At 33.4% G+C, this 9749-nt stretch overlaps 1 long non-coding RNA gene across 1 annotated transcript in view; it reads right to left on the reverse strand.

Annotated features, from left to right (window-relative positions):
* Window positions 1–1623: 1623 nt before the first annotated feature.
* Window positions 1624–9749, reverse strand: part of LOC111085366 — a 26046-nt gene continuing 17920 nt past the window's right edge. The window contains exons 3-4 of the long non-coding RNA XR_002610214.1: window positions 4452–4580; window positions 1624–1890 (exon numbers count right to left, since the gene is read on the reverse strand). This is a non-coding gene — a long non-coding RNA (uncharacterized LOC111085366). The remainder of the gene's footprint in view (window positions 1891–4451; window positions 4581–9749) is intronic.

A 9749-nucleotide genomic window follows, 5' to 3' on the forward strand; every position in this document is an offset into this window, starting at 1 on the left:
GGACGACTAGTGCACATAGCCATCGTGTAGCTTTGCGCGAAATTCAAAACATGCTTCACTACTTTATGCGTTAAACACCACAATGTCAAGAGACAAATTAGAGCATTAAATAAGGTTTATAAAAATTGTATCAAATTTAAAAAATTACAAAAGATAAAATTTTTGAATAAAGAACGGATGTTGATAACTAAATAATAAAAAATAATGTAATCTAGTATATTTTGATGTCTAGCGCTATGATACAATGGCCATTGTTTTTAATGGATAACTACCGTGTCCAAAACTATCTACAGACGACGGGTGTGTGGTTAAAATCAAAATGTTTTTGGCTTGAGCACCTGAATTTCATCTATACAACATTCCTTGCAAGTCTAAAATGGCCTGAAACATAGTGAAGGAAAAAATAAGAATAATTTTAACTTATTTTTTCTGAAAATGTTTGTATGTCGCTATCACGTATTTCTGTGTGTGCCCGCGCATATTAATATTTGTGTGTAATTAATAAAAACTGTATCAGATTTAAAAATTACAAAAGGTTATTTTTTTAAAAAAACAAAATAATTCTGTCAGTAGCACCTGAGAGGCGTTGCGATACCCCATCTATTCAGTTATTTAACTAAATACGGGTAAAAAAACCAATATGAAAAATAACAAATTATTAATCAAAAGTACTTTCTTAAGGCGTGCCTTTGCATTCCAAAGAGATAATAGTTTTTGTCAACAAAGTATGTAAATTGTATATATCACAAAGAATATGATCGAGTTCTATATAAATTTTAGAGGTCCACACTGGATGTGTCATAATTGCGTCTCTAAGTAAATTAATTCAATAATTTTTATGTTTATTCAAGTTTAGTCTACTTGATCAATTAACAATTAAAACAAAAACCGGTTTCTAAGTGACATACTGGTGCCTGTTCATTAGAATGTATTTATAGGTTGTTCTTAGTTCAGCTTTGTTCTTGGAATAATGCTTTTTTCGCGGTTTTATATAAGAATAGGCACATGAATGCTATGAAAACCACACCTTCAAGTGGCAAGTACTAGGCACTTCTTAGTCTGCTTGAGTACTGTTTACACATTTATTCCAGTGAGAATAATGCTTTAAATCCTATAGTCATTCAAGTCGGTCGTGTCAACCACGTGGTTAGCCCTCGCCTAGAGTCATTCAGCTATTTATTTATTTATTTATCTACTATTTTCTGAATGTTGGGTTATTCAACTTAAGGCCCCCAGTGGCACAGCGGTATGTCAGCGGACTCATAACGCTAGAAACCGGGTTTCGATACCCGTGGTGGGCAGAGCACAGATAACCCATTGTGTAGCTTTGTGCTTAATTCCAAACAAACAAACAAATTCAACTTAAGCATTGGCGCGAACATATGTATCTTGGAAGTATAGGATCATCATAGTCATGAAAATCTTTGCAGCATTAATGAACAATGCTTATTGCCAAAGTCTGTTCACTTCCTAAATACTACAATATATGTGACTACAAGATGTAGAGTGCATCTCCCCTCTAATGTTTGTTGAGCCCGCCTCATCCTCCTCACCAGGAAGAGGCTGGTGTCGCCTCTGTGAGAACACATTATTAAGTATTAATATTATTTAAATATGAGTATTCCTTATATTTCAATGACAACCAGCAACGTTTTCCTCATATAAATACTTGTTCCTGTGATGGTAAAAGGATATGTGACCTTGAAGTGTATATTAAGGTAGAAAATATATTATTTATTACCAGTTGTTTGTTCTTTGAATCAAACATTTTGATTAATGGAAGAAAACTTGGCAACATAACTCTTTCACGACTTTCATAGGAAATTCACTTTTCGTACAGTATCCTGAACTCAATAGTAAGGTTAGCTGGTGTCACTTGACCACCTTTCCCTAGAAAAAAAGGGATGAGAGTAAGCAAGTGAAAGAATTGATGAATATGAGACATACTTACAATAATCCATTATTTTAGAATTAACGAAAAACAAATTCATGATAAGTATCACTTATATGTCAATTCGTTTGATACTACCTTTTATTTTTTTTAATAACGCACTTTTAACGGATTAAGCGACTGCTGTCATTAACCTCCATTTAGGCACAGGAAGCTGGAACGAAGGATTTCCGGAATACGTAAAGAGTTAGAGCAAAGAAAGGGGAGTCTACTATCAACTTCACTATCACTTCTTCCAGTTGTAAATTCAAGCGAAAAATGAAACTAATCACTATAAACACACATACGTTACAAGATCTTGTTTCAGAGTTTCATAGTATTTGCAAGAAAATATGATTGTTACATAACACCTAGCAATATGACCACAGAAATGATTGAAATCAATTTTGGGGATCAATATTAAACAGACAAAATCGCAAATGCAAAATAACGACTTTTGTGTCCTTAAAATAGAAAAGATAAGTAGCCTAGGATACAACAAAAGGACTGAAGCGCCCACCAGTTCTGCATAAACATACGTTGGTACAAATATAACCTAATAGTACTGTAAGGGTTATATTACTTTATGTCAGATATTTAATTAAAAATACATACAACTTATGTCTGTATTAAATTTATATTTTTAGAATTTTCGCTTAAGGCTATACGCTTCCAAGTGGCTCAGCGGTAGGTTTGAGGGTTCATGCCGCTAAAAATCGGGTTTCGATACTTATAGTGGGCATAGCACATACAGATTATTGTGTGGCTTTACGCTTAACAACAAACAAACAAAGCAAAGATATACAAGGGCTATAGGCGCATAGCCATCCCTAACGTTGAACTAATAAATTAGAGGGAAAGCAGCTAGTCAAACAAACATACCGCCAACGCTTGGGCTACTTTTGTTTGAACCGAATAGTGTGACTTGACCTTAGTCCACGAACCTTCAAATTCACAGTCTGGGCACGCTCACCATTAGGTCACACCCGGCGCATCAATAAAATACATCAGCGGAGTTGGTAAGTTATTAAATAAGATACATCAAACGGAGTTGGTAAGTTATTAAATAAAATAAATTATGTATAACTATTTTCTCTAAAACCAGAAATAATTTTGATTAATTGAATAATGGTGACCGTTTCAGAGTTACGTATAATGATATTAACCACGTAAGTTATTTAATTTGAAACATAACGAATAACGACTTGAATCTCATGATAGAAAAAAAAAAAAGTGGAAACAAGAGCCTAGAGTTTCATATTGTTAAAACGGTTTTCATTGTACTCTTAACTGGAATTTTCTTTAGACAACTAAAATTACTTGGTGGTTTGAATGTTAACTTTTCACACAGAAAAGAAAAGAAGAAGAAGGCAAGTTCAAGTGTGCTAGTAAAATAATTTCGGCACTTACAAGTACAACACTTTATGAAACTAACTAGTAAAGTTGAAAGAAATGTTTTATTCTATTTTCTTTCATCAAAAAATGGGGTATTATTATTGTGTTAATTAGTTTCTAAGATAATAATTTTGAACAATTGAACGTAATTTTATTGGTAATGGGAATGTATCGTATTTATGATGCAAAAATAAAATTACAAGAACTGTATTAAAATAGGTCATAATAGCTTAACTTTAAAACTTCCTGCTGTTGATTAACCCAGAAATATGTTCGAATGGTGAGTGTTTCCAAGGATTTATAAATGTATTTTACATGATGACCGATTTGTTCTGGAAGAAGCTAGAAATATTTATTCTTGTTTACCGTACTATTAATGGCAGCCCAATGTGTTTAGAATCACACAAGTATTTCAATCCGATATGAAAATGTATGGACGAAATTTTAGAACACAGATAAGAAACAACATACGTTTAACATTTACTTTCTGACAGAGTTAGACGCCATTGACACGGGTCTGCATTGGATGATAAAAAAAAAAAATCAAGAAATAATATAAGAGTTATGAGGTTGTCACCAGCAAGCTTTAAGCAATAAATATGGACATCAGCACCCTTCAGTTTCTCTAAACCAGGAATCCCAAACTGAAGGACGCGAACCCCCCCCCCCCCCACGGGGTGCAGGAAAGTGTTATGAGGCTGTAGCAAATACTCAAAATACACAATACTGTTAAGGTAGGCAGTATCTATACGTTCAATGGATGAGGGGGGCATATTCAGGATGTGGAATGTTCCAGGGGCCTAGGGCTGAAATCGTCCAAGAACCCAAGAAGATCAACTGTTTCCAAATAATCCGACAGAAAAACTTTTGTGGAGTGAGGAGAGTACAACAGGAAGAACTTGAAAGGTTCTCTGGAAAAGATTGACTTAATATATATGTTAAAGAGTATACAGCTCATCATACTAATGGAACAATACGTATAATATTCTAAACGTGCAAATCAAGATGCAAAATAACAAAATACAGAATAATAAAAAGGATAAATATCAACTGAATGTTTTTGTATTCATTTAACTGAACAACACTTGCATTCTTATTGCTTCACAAATATCTTAAAATAACACACCATCAGAAATGCGTCAGTTGTTCTGTAACCCACTTTCTCAAAGAAATTACAATTCCAACTCGGTTGTTTGCCAGCGAAAGATGCCACCTTTTCCTAATCTCTTCTGTCGAGGCACACATTCTGGTCAGTCTTTCAAACACACAGAAAAAAAACGAGTTTTATTGAGACCACAATGACAAGTAAATTCAACTCGTTTGCCATGTTAAGAAACTTGTATAGAACTTCAATACCACATACACAACCAACATGATATCATTACACATCCATTTCCGAATTACACTGATAAAAAAAGGCAAAGAAGAAACTGTTTTAGCACGTTTTTGCAACAGTTTTAAAATTCTTCATCGAATGTGAACAAGGTTAAGAAAGACTATAGACATTTAAAATTATTTCTAAAGAAACTTGACGACAGTATACATTTTAAAATAAGGAAAAGTCTGTTAACTTCTTAGAACATTGGAATATAAATAGTCAAATTTTCTCAGGAATATAAACGAAATTTGAGGATGATACAGTGTTTAGAGGTATTTCCCATCATTATTGGCAATTATTCTATTCACTTCGCAATTCATATGTACATCCAAGAAGCTGAGATATTAATTTACATCAGCTGCTTATAGACGTTAGGTTTAACTCAAAGAATCGATTTTTTTTTAGCTTACACAATAATACGAACTTAAAGATGTAGGCCTACTATACAAGCCTTTATCATTCATCTTTTGACTAACTTACATTAAAACAAAGAAATACAATTAAATTTCACTTGAGAACCATTAAAAATGTCGAATTAATGTAAAAGCATCGTTAGTAGTAACTCAGTAAGTTGTGAATTTCGGTCGTCAATGTTAAGCTCTTTGCAAACAGCGTTTATCATTCACAGGGTACGTTGAATCCTACATACTCTATAAAGATTCATTAAAGTATTTGTATTATGTATTTATAGTAAGGCTATTAAGACGAACTGCTGCCGTCCCTAGTTTTGAACTACACCCTACCGCCCACCACATTAATCCAGTTTGACTGAACTACATTTCTAACAACCCTCTGCTTTCTTCCATCCAACTACTCTTCTATCCAAGTTGCTAACTTATCTCCCACACCTATAGAAATATTTTTTACAAGCCTTTTATGGGGCACCTTGTGAAATGTTTTCTGAAAATCCAGATACACTCTACCCTCATCTACATAAGTAGTAACATTTTCAAAAAATGTCAAAACATTTTTAAGGCAAGATTTCCCTTAGTGAAACCATGTTTACTATCCAATAACATTCTAAACTTTGTTAAATGACTTTGCAAAGCATCTTTTATCAGAATTTCCAAAACTTTTCTCACAATTGACGTAAGACTAGTGGGCCTATAATAACTGGGACAATTTTTATCACCTCTCTTGAAAAGAGGAGTGACATTAGCTAACTTCCAATCTTTGGGTACCTACCTACTATTCAAGGACTTTCAAAAAATAGTAATAAGTTGCTCACATATCCAATCTTTAATCTCCTTCAAAACGCTTGGTGAAATATTATCTGGCCCAGGAGCCTTATCGTTCTTTATTCTTCCCAAATTTTTCTTAACTAGCTCAGAATTAACGCAGTCATTTATGCTAAAAGATTGGCTGCCACTCTTTTAATGCACCTACAGCTTAAGCTACGATGGATATTTTGTGGTATTGCATGGGCTCGAACACAGCACGTCAGCTTCAAAATCCAGAGTTCTATCACAGGACCAACATGAGCTTATTTGATACAGACGTACAATTTTTCTGTGGTTCAGGCATAGTTGTCCATAACTTTAAACTGCAGACTAGAGGAAAAGAAATTAGTCGGAAGCACACGTCGCCTGAGGCGGATACTCTTAGGTGAATAGACTATCACTCTTATAATGCATCAACTTTTGAAAGTGCAAAACGTGCTGGTAGTATATCGAAATCCCTAGATCCTCGGTTTCCACAGCCCGATACTCTAACCAACTAGGCCACGCGGAAGAATTGAAAGGTCTCATATTAATTAAAAAATTACTGAATGCACAGAACATTACATTTCAAAGTAATTGTTGATAAGCTAATGAAAGAACTGTACAGACTATGTCGAGTAATAAAATATCTATATCAGTCTATATCTATCTTCTCTGCTGTGCTAGACTTTAATTTTGAATTGAATTATGTTACGCCTACTTGTGACATTGAATATCAGAAGAAAATAAAAAATTATTGGCATATTTATATTTTTCTAAGGCTTCTCTTGTACATACTTACTTCTCCGTAGTAAAAATCAGCTTCTAATTACTACAAGTGAAAGTAAATAACAAATTAATTCAAAAGTTTGAAGTTTCACCTACTCATTAAAAAGCAGGAAATGTCTTAATTTAATCAAAACTGAAATTCATAAAATTGGGCCATTTTTCTAATTAATGTTAAAATCCTTCATAATATTATTTGAAGGAGAACTTAGTTAATTTGCCAAATAAAAACACACTGTCCGTAATCCATTTTTGATAAACAGAAAAATTTATAAAACTTATTTTAACACCGTTAGATGGTGCTTTTTATTACAGGTCGTGATACACGTGCAAGTTTCTATTATGTTTTACTGTTTTGTTTTGAAGTTAAGCATAAAGCTGCGAAATGGGTTATCTGTGTTCTGCTCACCACGGGTATTGAAACCCGGTTTCTAGCGTCATAAGTCCGCAGACATACTTTGTGCCACTGGCGGGCATGTTTACTCCAAAAATTTAACACTGAAGTTTGAAAGGTGTTTTTCTTGGATTAGCGGTATTTGCTGATCGATAAAGGTATTTTTTTTGTGGCCATAATTTAATAATGTAATGATTATTAGGTATTTGTAGCTGACTGAATTAATCAAACACTAGGTGCAAAACCGTGCTTCGTGTAGGAAACTTTTCTTTGGGGGGGGGGGGTGATATTTTGTAATTGAATGCACAAGTTTTATAAAATGTAAAAGCAGTGTTGTGTATTTAAAGTAATTAAAACAGTTAAGTCACCTGAATAGACTACTCACGTAGGAGAAGGAGGTTAGGTACAAACAGAGTTCTAAGCGAATCTGGTGGCCGTGTGAGGCGTCTTAGTGACTGTGAGGTTAAACCTACTCCATAATACGTGATACCCACTAAACATTTCTAGAACAAAATACACTTTGAGCCGAATGATCTGATCAAAAATGACAAGCCGGTCGACTTATCTAATAAAAACCACCAAGTCTAGAGACACTTTTATAACCTGTGTATTGGGGGAAGGTATTAAAACTCAGTGATATTATTGTTCCCACGTCCCTATACAGCACGGTGACGTTCGTTACTAATACTTTAAGTGCTTATAAAAAAAATCACACTCAAAACCTTAATGCATAAAAACTGCTGTCTGACACGGGGTTCTGAGGGATGACAGATCCATTCCCCAAGTAATTTTCCCTTTGCAATGCATAGTACTATCTATACCCATCACTTCCTTACGCATATAATGACGTCGTTTATACTTCTCTACTCCTAATTTTATTTTTTCAGAATTTAATGAAGCTTAAAAAGCTTCCCACGCACAAACGCCCGTAAAAGTATACATTAGACACTACGTAATACAACACTATTCAGTTATTACTTCACTAATGTCATATATTTAATTAATAATCAGTTATAATAGTAGGCTTTTGAACGTTGTCTTTGCTCAGAAAAATCAAAAAATAATTTATATTTCTACTGAAAATCATGGAAATGTGTGAAACAAAACTGGAAATAGAAATGACTATTTAATTGTTTACTTATATCCTGTGAAACATTAATCAACATCCTACCTAAATTATTAGCCGAAATGAAAATTATGGCCCTGATTAAATTTTTCATCGAATTCAAATATAAAGTAAAATAATATTTTTATTTCCAATAATTTTCCCATTTATTCCACTATTTATAGTATGCGGATTGTCAGCCAGAAATGTTCCTGTAAAATATTCGGTAAGTAAGAAATGATCAGTTTGAAGTATATGTGTTTTCTAACGATCCTTTGGATTACTTCATGAATAAAAAGGTTGCGCGTTTAATTAATAAGTACCGGCGAGTAGAATATTTAGAAAAAATATCTTCTTTGATCAAATTAGTAAAATTAATAACCTGTTTTTTAAAGCTGGTCATTGTAAGTTCCTCGTGGCGATATGGTTGTAATTCACATGTTTTGAACGGTTAACAAAAGAGATGTGGATAATTAAAATACACAGAAATAGGAAACAAGCATGTGAAATGTATGTGTGTGTGTGTTTAGAAAAATATTTCACACGTTCTCTAACCTACCCATGAAGTCCACATAAAATTTCTATAATGATAACAACACTGTTTTATTCGTTATTTCAAACTTACTTAATTACTTGATTATCGTTAGGAATATTAGTCATGCTTTCATACAGTGTGATTCAATAAATTGCTGTGAGTGAGAGAGGGTGTTCTACATATTCATGTGCAATCTCTGGAGCTGTGTAGGATATCGGTGATTCACCAGCCATAAGGCAATCTTATTCCATTATTTAATAATTATCTGTATTTAATTTTTGGTTACAATAGTGACTAAGTGCTGTCTTCTATAGATTAATAGCAATTTATTAGCTTAGCCTCCACTTATAGACAGCATTAATCATGGTGTTGCTCTTGAAAATTGTTGAAACGAACAACCTGTCAGGCGAACTGTAGAGTAGACGACGTTTCGGTCAAATTCCAGTTATCTTCCATGTATCACATCTAATGAAGATATACAGAGATAGATTGAAACGTTGTTTAATTAACGTTCAACGTTCAACTTGCTAAATATACCTTTTAAACAACGATAGACTAGTAACTACACTTTTTAAACAACGTTAGCGTAGTAACTGTACCTTTTAAACAACGCTAGACTAGTAACTACACTTTTTAAACAACGTAAGCGTAGTAACTATACCTTTCAAACAACGCTAGACTAGTAACTACACTTTTAAACAACATACTAGTAACTACACTTTTTAAACTAGCGTTGTCTAAAAAGTATAGTTACTACGCTAACGTTATTTAAAAAGTGTAGTTACTAGTCTAGCGTTGTCTAAAAAGTATAGTTACTACGCTAACGTTGTTTAAAAAATGTAGTTACTAGTCTAGCGTTGTTTAAAAGGTATAGTTACTACGCTAACGTTGTTTAAAAAATGTAGTTACTAGTCTAGCGTTGTTTAAAAGGTATAGTTACTACGCTAACGTTGTTTAAAAAATGTAGTTACTAGTCTAGCGTTGTTTAAAAGGTATAGTTACTACGCTAACGTTGTTTAAAAAATGT

This window comes from Limulus polyphemus, unplaced genomic scaffold (assembly GCF_000517525.1).
Source record: "Limulus polyphemus unplaced genomic scaffold, Limulus_polyphemus-2.1.2 Scaffold350, whole genome shotgun sequence".
In the NCBI taxonomy this organism is placed as follows: domain Eukaryota; kingdom Metazoa; phylum Arthropoda; class Merostomata; order Xiphosura; family Limulidae; genus Limulus; species Limulus polyphemus.